Source organism: Onychostoma macrolepis, chromosome 04 (assembly GCF_012432095.1).
Source record: "Onychostoma macrolepis isolate SWU-2019 chromosome 04, ASM1243209v1, whole genome shotgun sequence".
NCBI lineage: Eukaryota > Metazoa > Chordata > Actinopteri > Cypriniformes > Cyprinidae > Onychostoma > Onychostoma macrolepis.
Genome location: NC_081158.1, coordinates 10,187,423 through 10,200,897, shown reverse-complemented (window position 1 = coordinate 10,200,897; position 13,475 = coordinate 10,187,423).

Genomic DNA, 13,475 nt, shown 5'->3' with positions numbered 1-13,475 from the left:
TATAAGCAGGTAGAAGCAGAACGGAGGAGTGATCCGATTTGCCGAAAGGTGGGCGGGGGAGGGATTTGTAAGCGTCCCGGAAGGGGGAGTAGCAATGGTCAAGTACACGATCACCACGCGTGTTGATGGCTGGGGTTGGACCAACTAATCGACTAGTCGACTTTAATGCTCTGCCATGACGCTTTAAGCTTGACGTCGACTAGTTGCTGGCCCTATAGAGGGCGCAACAATATGAGAAATCTCTGAAGGACTTCCACATTTAAGCTACGTTTCCAAACAGTTAAAATGACAAATAAATGCATACTCTGAAAGCGCTCCACAAGACGTGTGTGATTATATTACTGGATGCTTGAAATTGAACGGGAGAATGCACGTTTTAAACAGCTTATAGTATAGGTCAGTTAATCGCCATTCTAATATAATGCGCTGCTGCTCTGTAACGCACACACATAGGCTACAGACAGTAGCGCGTACATCACGCATGCATGCACAGAATAGTTCAGCGCGGAAATGTATTGTCAACACTGTTCTGCGATTTATCAATAAAATAGCTTAGAAACTGAAACGTTCAAGCATATATTTCTTATTAACTAAATCCCACAGCTTCATTACTAGTAGAGAGTAGCTGCCAGGTAGAATTAATTCACACACGCAATCGCTCTCACTAATGCATTCATATGAATGTAATCTTTACTGTGCAACTTTATCTGTATGTGATTTAGAATGAGCAGAAATCTGTGAGAAATATAACGAATATAAAGACAAAAGAACTGATAAAAATGATCTGTTATAGGAGCAATAGCCATGTGGGCGGCACTGTGTCATATGCCATAGCTGTGCACAAGGTGTTTGTCACAGCTCCAGACTTATTTGTTCATCAATGACGTCATCAGCGACTAGTCGACTTCGAATCGAATCGAGTTGATGCTGATGGTGATGTGTTGAAAGTATTTTGGAGCTATTGTTCTGAAGTTGGCTTTATTAAAGTCCCCCGTAATAACAAACGCTGAATCTGGGTGCGCGGTTTCCTGATCACTTATATTCCCGTACAGTTCCCTGAGTGCCTGGTCTGTGTTGGCTTGAGGGAGAATGTAGACAGCCGTGATTATGATCGCTGTGAATTCTCTCGGCAGCCAGAATTGTCGACACAGAAGCATATGAAATTCCAGATCAGGGGAGCAGAAGGATTTAATGGAGTGTAGGTTCCTTTCATCACACCACGAGTTGTTGATATAGAAACAAACGCCCCCACCTCTGCTTTTCCCTGTGAGCTCTTTCGTTCTGTCCGAGCGATGCACGGAGAAGCCCGTGAGTTCGATGGCTGAGTCTGGAACCATTGCAGACATCCAGGTTTCTGTGAGGCAAATAACGCAGCAGTCCCTTGTTTCTCGTTGGTATGAGATGCGTGCACGCAGTTCACGGAGTTTGTTATCCAGTGACTGAACGTTAGCCAGCAAAATGGTTGGGAGAGGAGGTTGAAAGGCACGGCGTCTCAGTCTGACGAGAACGCCAGCTCTCTTCCCTCTTTTTCGGCTACGTTTCTTTCGTCGTGGTCGTGCGTACCAGACAAAGGGCTCTGATGCGGTGTCTGTGAACAATCCACCGGCGTTCAGGGACTCAAAGTCCGGTTTGCGTTGCGCGACGGAAGAACCGATGTTTAAAAGCGTGTCCCTATCGTAGACAGTTATACTAACGACATCTAACATGTAAAAACAACAAACAAAACATACGAAAACCTGCAGAGTTTTCTCGGAGCTCGCAACACGGCTGCCATCCCTGGCGCCATCTTTTCTCATTCCCTTCGATCATATTCGTCACGATTCTGTCGTGAAGAGTGCTTCGACATGTGTGAAAATATCCGGGTCTACCCGTCTCCCAAAATTCTTATTGGTCCAGGTTATCGCAATTCCGAAGGCCTGGAACCAATCTGTTGGGTCTGTTTGTTCTGTTAGTGTTTTTTCCACTAAAGTTTCATAGTGTTCTTCTAGGATCGATTGAGCATTGTGTGCCCAATTTTTAGCATTGCCCTCCAGAAGTTTTTTGATTCTATCATCGGGCAGTGCCGGTTTGATGGAATTAATTAACAGGTCTGTTAATCGTTTAAAAGTCACAGGTGTATTACTTGTCACTTTGGTTGTTATTTTGTTTAAGTGGTGTACCAATCTGATCAGTTTGTACATGACTTTTACTGTTCTCAGTTTTTTTGTAGCTGTGTATGTAACGGGTCCCGGCCAGGGGTCCGCTAGCAGATATATTTTTATAACCCTGGTCGAAGTACACTGGAAATATTGGAAATATGACACAGAAATCAGTGACACGGGACAACACTTGCTCTTTCTCCATTCAACCGGATTATGTTTATTAATCCAACTTCATTTCAATTTTTTTTTATCTGCAATCACAAATTATTACTGTTATTTTTGGTTGCTCTGTATTGAGAAACAGGTTATATCCACAATTGGATAACATGCAGTCACATATACTTCAAAAGTACATTTTCACATAAATGTATCTCACATATTTCCTCAACATTAACTCATCACAGTTTTATCTTAAGCCATAAACACATTTTCTCTCTAAAGCATATTCTCCGTTATCTCTCATTAAATGAGTATTTCTGTATTCAGTATACATTTCGTAAGTGTTCACTTTATACAACAGAATAAATTCTATTTGCAGTTAAGTTGAATTATATTTACATTATATGAGTACAAACTTCAAGAGTTAACACATTTGTCTCATAACTTTTACACTAAATTTCTATGAACCGAAACTGTGTTAGTCTAATATTACCACGTGCGTCTAATACTACCACATGCGTTTCACTCAAAGCTACATCTGTAAACTGCTTTTACTCAGTACATTAGCGTTATTTATCACCCGTAATGCATAGTCTTACACACACAGTTACTTTACACATACACAGTAATAAACTCAGAAATATCCCCGAGCCATTAGGAACACATAAAAGAAAACATTAGTGCGAGCGTCGGCCGCCATTTCCTCAACTTCACAATGCTGAATATTTACACACTTAACATACCTTTAGCTTCTCAAACACACATCACCGGGGATTCATAGCTTAATAAACATTTGTAGTCACATAAAAGATGTAAAACTAACCTGGAAATATTGGAAATATGACACAGAAATTAGTGACGCGGGACAACACTTGGGCTGCGTCCGAAATCGCATACTACTTGTGTAGGTACTACATTTGAATTCGAACGTACTACTCGACCGTTAAAAAAGTACGTTCTATATAGTATGAATGAGGGTAGTATGAATGGAATTCGGACGTACTACATCCGCCATGTTGATCTTCACAACAGCGCGCAAATTTAAAGAACCCACTTCACTGCGCGAATATCGTTAGTGATTTAAATTCTTAACGCTTAACGAACCGTCTATTTAAAGAAAGCAGCGTTAACAAGCTGATGTACTACATTGAGGTTGACGTTTCATCTGTTTGTTAAACCCTCAACAAGACAGTCGTTTACTTGGATGATGTTAAACAAGTAAGTTACAAGTTAACCACAATGAACATCAAAAATGTTTTTCCCTGAGGTACTTTACACTTGAAGACAGCCGCGTCGCGGCTTTCTGCCATTTTTCGAATATGACGCGGCCTCTCCCGTGGCCTCATGGGATAGTAAAGTGTCCATTGTAATTTTCCAGAATCAACGTGCTGTGTGAAAGCTTCAGTCTCCTGGGCCCGTATTCTTAAAGATTTAAGATTGAAGAAACCTCTCAGAGAGCTCCTAATTTAGCTTAAAAAATTTTAACTAGGAGTATTAGCTTAAAAGTGATTCAGGACCAACCTGAGAGCAACTTTGAGTGAGGAAAAGACAAAAACTTAGTGAGGAGGCAGGGCTGACTCCGTTGCTAGCTATGACTAGGTCTTTTGAAGACTGTGATTGGTTGGTTGTCCAAGAAGGAAATAAAAGAGTGCTTTTAAGAGTAAGGGTGCAACGATTAGTTGACATTTTTATTGTCGAGTAGTCGTTTGATCTCAAATGACCTAATGTCATATGAGAGCCTGCAATAATGCGGTTTGACCAGCGTGGTGCTGTAGCATAAGACTGTAATTCAGCCCTCCTGCATGCAATTCAAGAGAAGAAGACAGCGGACGCAGAGCAAACGCAGTCGAATGAACCTGAAGCTGCTGAGCGGCGTTTGGATGAATATGTTAATATATGCTGCGCGCTTTCTTCTCGATAATTAAATAAACACAACAAAAACCGACAGCAGTGTGAAAGCAGCAGTTAAAAACCAATCTGATTACAGTGATGTGGATGTTTGCACGAGCTCTGCAGTAAAGTCCAGTCACGTCACATTTATTTATATAGTACTTTATGTAAAATATAGCCTTAAATCAAGCAGCTTTACAGTATTAAACATGAAAAACCAGAACCAGTGTCAATTTCAGTTAGAATTACAACTTGATTTTCTGTTATAAAGCAGCTCTCCAGTGTGGAGCTAGCTATGATAAAATCTTTTTTATTAGTTGGAAAAAAAATATTATTTCATTAAAGTGATTTGAAAAGATCAAAGCTTGATCTAGCTCTGGACTGTTTTGATTATCATAACTCTATAAGGTATTTTAAAATAGTTTATCCAAAAATAAAACGTCCTATCACTTACCTTTATCTTGTTTCTTATCCATATGACTTAAGCCCGGCTCATACTGTGCGATTTTGGCCACGATTTGGTCGTCTGAGACAAATTTTGAAAATCCTAAAAGTTTCCTATGATCCTAGGCTAAAATCTGTAGTCTTTGATCGCTGGTTTGACATGTTCACCGACAGCCGATTAATGGCTGTTGTGATCAAATTTCACTTCCGATGAAATGATGGCAGTGTCAGAAGATTTGGCGCACAATCCTGCAGTGTGACTACCCCTACGATGAATGTCAAACTGTCTCTGTTTTTCAAGGCAAGCTATGAGCAGAATTAATGCTTGAGAATTATTCTATCAGCCATAAACTCCGGCGCTCCTGTCCTCCGCTCACGGAATTCATCTGATATGTTGCCTTTTCTGTATAAACACTGGTTGCACCGCTGTTTTCATGTGGGTGTGTAGAGCTGCATACATTATTCTTCTTAAATACGCCGGTATTGCCACCGTTCATATACTTTTCTTGATAGCCAACATTTCGGTCCCGCGTGCAATGCAGTTCACAGTCACTGGACGTGTATGGGTTGATAATGTTAAACTACGGACAAGTTTTCTTGCGCGCACCCGTTTTTAACTTGTTTTGACTGTCGTACAGTCTGACATTAATGACAACTGAGATCCCATAGTGTGACATGATCATCATGTTCGTACAGTCTGACAAGTACAATCCTAAAGGACTTTTAAAAAAATCGCACAGTGTGAGCCTGGGTTTACAGAAGGAGATGTTAGGCAGAATGATGTGTCATTCAGTTACTTTTTCGTGTAGCTAATTACATGGTGAATGAGAGAGTTTCTCTGCCGGTCATCTATTTTGTGTGCCAAATATATATATTTGCATAAATTAATTGTATAATAATTGTAATTACTTAATATGACTTTCAAAAGCTGAAGCGATTACCATTATACAGTATATTTGTTAGAATATGCATAACTCAACGTATTAACTAATTGCAAAAGCTGAATAATCAGTCACTGTCTACTAACCAGTGAAATAAACGATGAGTAGTCGATTAATCGTTTAATAATCGTTAGATTAACCGATTATCAAAATAATCATTTGTTGCAGCCCTATTTAAGAGTAGTTGTCAGTTACCAAAAAAAAACAAAAAACTTTTTTATCTTGACAATCAAGTTTGTATCGTTTTATCAACTCCATATCATCATATAACTCCAATATCTTCGCTGGAAAGTGTTTGGCCGTTCCTCAATATGCGATCTAGCATCCTTGTGTTCTCGCGCTACGTCATTAACCGTCGAAGTTCAATTCCAATACTCAAGAACACAAGCACGGAGGACACATGAAAGTGCCTGGATGTGTTCTTGATATCGAGGATGCATCGAATACAGACTTGAGAGAATCGAACTGTTAAAAATCCCAGAAGACGCTGCGGGCGGATGACGTATGGAAGCCTGTAAGCTTTAAACTTCTCGTTCTCGTTGCAAGCGTGCAAATACATGAAGGCTCATGAAAGTAAACATTTGTCGTTTTGCATAATTTTAATAAAGTTTAATAATTTTCTAGGCTGGACTACTGCAATGCTCTTCTGGCTGGACTTCCATCAAACACAGTCAAACCTCTACAAATGATTCAGAATGCGGCGGCACGACTGGTCTTCAAGGAACCCAAAAGAGCCCATGTTACACCTCTCTTTATCTCATTGCATTGGCTACCAATCGCAGCTCGCATCAAGTTCAAGACACTGATGCTTGCTCATAGAACAACCACAGGCTCAGCACCCGCCTACATGCACTCACTATTAAGAATCTACATCCCCTCCAGAAATCTGAGATCTGCTAGTGAGCGACGCCTCGTGGTACCATCACAAAGAGGCTCAAAATCACTCTCCAGAACATTCTCGTTCACCATTCCTGGCTGGTGGAATGATCTTCCCACCCATATTCGGAGTACTGGATCCCTGTCAATCTTCAAGCAACAGCTGAAAACTCATCTCTTTTGACACTACTTGACTTCAACCTACACATAAAAAAAAAAAAAAAAAAAAAACTTTCTCCTTACTTATTCCTCCAGCTTGTACTTATTTAAACAATGCCTGAGACTTGGTGTTACAAGCACTTCCTTTGTCGGATTGCCTCTTCAAGATGAATCGCTTCATGTGTTCCCCAAATTGTAAGTCGCTTTGGATAAAAGCGTCTGCAAAATGACTAAATGTAAATGTAAATGTAAAGTGAGAAAGCCTGTTGTACATTTTATTGGTATATTAAAAAGAATATATAGCATTATACATGGTCTAATCATTTTCACAAATACATGCTGTAAAAAGCTAAAAAAATCATATGAAATATAATAAAATAAAATAAATATTTTAAAAGCACATTTTAGTTTATATTCATGGTGTCCCAAAATATCACAGTTGAGTACACTTAGATGTTCTTAAGATAATATTTTGAAGCACTAAAGAATCATTTTTAGCATATTAACTACAAATTTAGTGCAGAAAAATAGAGCACTTTAAGCATTGCTTTCTTTTCCTCATTTTTGTTTACTTATTTGACAAGTACAACGCATGTTAATGAACATAGAAATGCAATGTAAACAAACCAGATTATGCCAATATTGCTAATTTACATCTGCAGTCCCTCGGCAGGTACACACAAAGACAGATACTCACATAACAACACAATATAAGAGACATATATCCCAAACACATTATTTAAATTTTCGAAAAATGTTTATAACTAATTTGTCATAATCCACTATTTAAGATATTTAAAATTATGATTAATAGAACATTATCTTATTGAACGCGGAAATCTGTTTAAATAATTTCCTCCCTATTACAGACAATACTTACTGTCCAAAAGACATTCGCCTATACAGCACCTCGCAAACACCTTTAAAAGGGCACCTATTATGCCCCTTTTTACAATATGTAATATAAGTCTCAGGTGTCCCCAGAATGTGTCTGTGAAGTTTCAGCTCAAAGTACCCCACAGATCATTTATTATAGAATTTAGAAAATGCCTATTTTGAGTGGAAGCAGAAACACGCTGTATTAGAGCATGTCTCTTTAAATGCAAATGAGCTGCTTCTCCCGGCCCTCTTTTCCAGAATAGGGAAGTGCCTTTATAGCTCGGTTATGTTTGTGAAGGTAAACATCTGGGAAAGAAATCCCATGTTTACAGTGGGTATGGAAAGTATTCAGACCCCCTTAAATTTTTCACTCTTTGTTATATTGCAGCCATTTGCTAAAATCATTTAAGTTCATTTTTTTTTCCTCATTAATGTACACACAGCACCCCATATTGACAGAAAAACACAGAATTGTTGACATTTTTGCAGATTTATTAAAAAAGAAAAACTGAAATATCACATGGTCCTAAGGATTCAGACCCTTTGCTGTGACACTCATATATTTAACTCAGGTGCTGTCCATGTCTTCTGATCATCCTTGAGATGGTTCTACACCTTCATTTGAGTCCAGCTGTGTTTGATTATACTGACTGGACTTGATTAGGAAAGCCACACACCTGTCTATATAAGACCTTACAGCTCACAGTGCATGTCAGAGCAAATGAGAGTCATGAGGTCAAAGGAACTGCCTGAAGAGCTCAGAGACAGAATTGTGGCAAGGCACAGATCTGGCCAAGGTTACAAAAAAAATTCTACTGCACTTAAGGTTCCTAAGAGCACAGTGTCCTCCATAATCCTTAAATGGAAGACGTTTGGGACGACCAGAACCCTTCCTAGACCTGGCCGTCCGGCCAAACTGAGCTATCGGGGGAGAAGAGCCTTGGTGAGAGAGGTAAAGAAGAACCCAAAGATCACTGTGGCTGAGCTCCAGAGATGCAGTCGGGAGATGGGAGAAAGTTGTAGAAAGTCAACCATCACTGCAGCCCTGACTTAAACCCAATTGAGCATCTCTGGAGAGACCTAAAAATGGCTGTCCACCAACGTTTACCATCCAACCTGACAGAACTGGAGAGGATCTGCAAGGAGGAATGGCAGTGGATCCCCAAATCCAGGTGTGAAAAACTTGTTGCATCTTTCCCAAAAAGACTCATGGCTGTATTAGATCAAAAGGGTGCTTCTACTAAATACTGAGCAAAGGGTCTGGATACTTAGGACCATGTGATATTTCAGTTTTTCTTTTTTAATAAATCTGCAAAAATGTCAACAATTCTGTGTTTTTCTGTCAATATGGGGTGCTGTGTGTACATTAATGAGGAAAAAAAATGAACTTAAATGATTTTAGCAAATGGCTGCAATATAACAAAGAGTGAAAAATGTAAGGGGGTCTGAATACTTTCCGTACCCACTGTATATTAGATCTATGTATTAAGTGACATCAGCATAATATACAGTACCTATACTGCTGTCTATGCTATTAATATGACTCAAAGAATAAAATAAAAGCAGAGAATCACTTACTGCTCTGGACTGAATAACGTCTATAGCCTTAATAAGAAGACATTTCTTATTTGAATGCTGCTTTTACAATAAGGTGGTTAAGTGAAAACTCAGAGTTGCTTAACCCTGAAATGAGAGAAACTATGGGTTTTCCGTTTAAAAATCAGAGGTATCTCAAACCCGAGAAAGCAGGGTAAGTCAAGTCGGTTTCTGAAAGAGGTAACTTATACTCTGAGTCAGTTACCATGGTCACTTACTCTGTGAAACTATCCTTGTTGGGAGCAGGTTTTCTTTGGTAAACCCAGAGTTTATTTCAGTCTCTTCCCCTTTTGTAAAGTGGAAGCAGAGTTTAAATACCTCATTAATATTGGTGTTTCTTTTCATTCATTGCGCACATTTCCGTCATGCAGAGAAGTGAAAATGACATGTACTTTTATAGAGCATCCTGTAGATGAGGAGGCTGCATTAATTCGCAGGGAGTTACATTTACGTATGGGAGAGGATTTTGATGCCCCGAGTGGATTTTTTTTGTCATATCCCCAATAATTTTTATTTGAGCAGTACCTTTTTATAGACAGACAATTAGATATATCCATATTCTCATCCATCCATATATCAGAAACATCAGCCATCGTGGCCGTGCTCTTACATCGGAGCAAATGCTTTGTGTTGCTTTACGTTTCTTTGCAAATGGTAGTTTTCTTTATAACATCGGGGATGCCAAGCACATTAGTAAGGCCACTGTGTGCAGAACAGTAAGGAAAGTGTGCCTTGCTCTCAAGCACTTTCTGCACATTTTGTGGTGCTTCCTGGGCACAAACCCTTAAAACAGGATTTCAGGTTAGTGGTGTAAAACTCTGTTCAAATGAGGCTAATCTGAAAAATGATGATCAATTAATAACATCTTGCTGCGTCCTCTGTAATAAAAATAATAATTAGAATTCCCTTTAGGATTTCCAAATGTGGTTGGATGAATTGATGCCACATATTCCCATCATTGCACCACCGAAAATGAAGCAAACTTTGTCAACAGGATGTCCATCCACAGTATTAATTTTGCAGGTACACTGACTAACCTACTGCTTCTAATGGTAAAAGACCACATCACAATACTGTAACTCATATGTCTTATTCTTTGCACTGTCAAGATCATATGTGATGCTGCTGCACATATTATCACAAATGTGAAGGCCAAGTGGCCTGGCTCTGTTCATGACTCTCGATTATAATATATGACTTTCTGCTGGGAGATATGGGTTCCCATGCCAGCCAACCCATGCCAGCCAACCCCTTACCCAGAACCTGAACCAGGCCCCCAGCAGCGCTTCAATGTGGCACACTGCAAGAACGAGAGCCCAAGTGGAGATGACCATAGGCCTGTTTAAAGCACATTTTCAGTGCCTACGTCACCTCAGGGTAACCCCTGAGAGGGCCTGTGACAAATCAAGTCGAGTCACCATTTTTTGAATAGCCCTTTTTACAATGCAAATTGTGTCAAAGCAGCTTTACAGTATTTAAACGGGGAAGTAGTGTGTCGTTCTCCTCTGGCCAGAGAAAATCGACAGTTTAAATCTAGGCTGCAGCAGAGTCAGATTGTGCAGAGGACTCATCTGGTTCCTGTGGTCTTGTGCCATTGGCCGTCTAGGTGACGAGGTCTTCAGAGGGGATCAGTCTCTAGGCCTCATCTAGTTGTCCTGGTCTCCGCTGACATTCAGGGCTGTAGAGATCATCTCTATCCGGTACACACAATAAAATACTGTATAGTTATATAGTTATTTTGCGCTTTGCGTGAATCCTGCTGCATCCATTCTTTGCCAAATGATAAACACACTGCCCCAGCCAACATTCGTATGTGGGGCCCCTGTGGGGATGAAATGGGCTGAAAAAGTGAGCCCAGTATAGGATTGTCCGCGGGTTCCATAATGGCCCAATGCTAAATGTCCACATGGGTTTCATGCAGGATTGGACTTACCTCTAGGTGGGCCCCAACTGGGAAACATGCTCAAGATCCATATCGGTCCCAGATTTTAGTTTTATCTGGGTACTACATGGGGACTACTTGGGTTTGAAATATGGGTTCCATGTTGGCACCTTGTCAATTACCCATGTAGGCTATATACAGGATTTCACTGGGTATTATATGGATCCCAACTGGGCAGTATTGACAAAACCCATCTTGGTCCCAGATGTATCTTTTACGTGGGTACTACATGGTAACTACATGGTCTTGAAATATGGGGTGTAAGTAGGATTGTCCATGGGTTACATGTTGGCCCTTTGTCAAATGCCCATAGAGATTACAAGCAGGATTTCACTGGGTGTTAGATAGGGCCCAGGTATACACCATATGCAAAAAAACATCCCATATTCAAGCAACGTAGTTTCTGCATGGTCTGAAATCTGGGCTGCAGGAGGGATTATCTACGTTTTCCATACATAATTGCCTACCTGGATACTCATATATGGGTTACATTGGTGTTTGAATATTCCACACACATGGGCTTCACACTAGGCATAAAAACATTTACATTCAAGATATAAAGCACCAACTTCTGCTACATCTTGTAATTAATTACCAAGTTGTCTAATTACTGTAATTGTATTACTTTTTGCTTAAAAAAGGAAGGGATTTCAAACATATGGGATTTAGAAAGTAATTAGCAATCCATACTTTAAAGAGAGTAATTAGTACAATATTCAATTAGTTGAATATGTAATTAGTAGATGGTAATTATTTACTCTTTAGAGTAACAACACTGAATATAAATACAAATACAAAAGAATATTGCACAAAAGGTCAAAAATAAATTCATATTAAATAATAAATGTGCCCAAACCACAGTTAGGTTTCAGGTGACCAGATTTGTATCTCACAATTATAAAAAATTTTTTCGCAGTTAGTCGTTTACATCTCAGAATTGGGATATAAACTTGCAATTGCAAGAAAATGTCAGAATGGTTTATATAACAGTTTATATCTCACAATTGCAAGTTTATATATCGCAACTGTGATTTTATAGCTTGCAATTGCGAGTTTATATCTCACAGTTCTGAGAAAAAAGTCAGAATTGCGAGATGTAAACTGCAAGATAAATGAGAATCATGAGATAAGTCTTTTTTTTACTCCATGGCAGAAACAGGCTTCAATAATAGACAAATCAGAACAGCAACAACACAAAAACAAATTAAATATGACTGTAGCAGAAAGCAGTGGAGCACATAGACTGAAATCCTTTCAAATTCCAATTTTATTTAAACCATTAACTCCCCATTATTATGTAACGTTGATGTTACAAATCCACAAAACTATTTTTAGAACCAGTTTTGAGTGTTTTAAACAGATTTCAACACACTTTAATAAGAAATATATTGGGAATACAGTAGAAGACAAAGAAATTCAGAGGATATACAAAAAATACATCAGTTAGAAGCAGCAACCCCATCACTTTTGAGAAAACCTTAAACTGACATCCCTTGGTGCATTCTTGACGCCCTCTGTCCTCCTGTCTCTTGCCCCAGTGAACCATTTTGATAGTGCCTTCTCAGCTTCTTGCTGGTTGACCTTTGATGTCATTGCATTGTTCTTAAGAGCCTCTGCAAAAACAAATTAAGATTAAATTAGGGATATCAATATTAGGGTGTGTCTTGTACCGTGCCCTGTTGTGATTGCCTCCACTCCCTGCTGGCCTGCACTCCTATTCAGTGTTGGGCACGTTACTTTAAAAAAAGTAATTAGTTATAGTTATTAGCAGAGGTGGGACAAAGTCATTTTTTTGCAAGTCTCGAGTCATGCGACTCGAGTCCACAACTCTGGTTACTAGTTACTTCTCACTTCATTCTCAGTGCTAAGAAAAAAAACTAATATTTAAAATATGCTGTCTTTATGTTGATTCTACATCAATTTGGAGATTCAATGTGAAAGTATTTCAATATATATATATATATATATATATATATTGCATATAATTGGTAACACTTTACAATAAAGGGTCATTATTAACTAACATGCACAACAATAACAACAAATAACAATGAACAATATATGTACTACACTTTATCAATCTTTGTTTATGTTAGTTAATAAAAATACAGTTGTTCATTGTTTGTTCAAAGTGTGTTAAATAATGTAAACATACACAACTTGTGATTTTAATAATGCATTAGTAAATGCTGAAATTAACATTAACTAAGATTAATAAATGCTGTAGATGTATTGTTCATTCTTAGTTTATGTTAACTAATGAACCTTATTGTAGTGTTTCCAAAATATTAATATTTAATTGTGATTAATGCTATTAATTATTTTTTTTATCGATTGACAGCACTAGAGAAAATATATAAGCTAACTAATCCCACATTTGTGCTTGTTGCAATCACAGCCCATGGCATGGGCAGAATAGGCAAATGCCAGGGGTGCCACGCATTTATT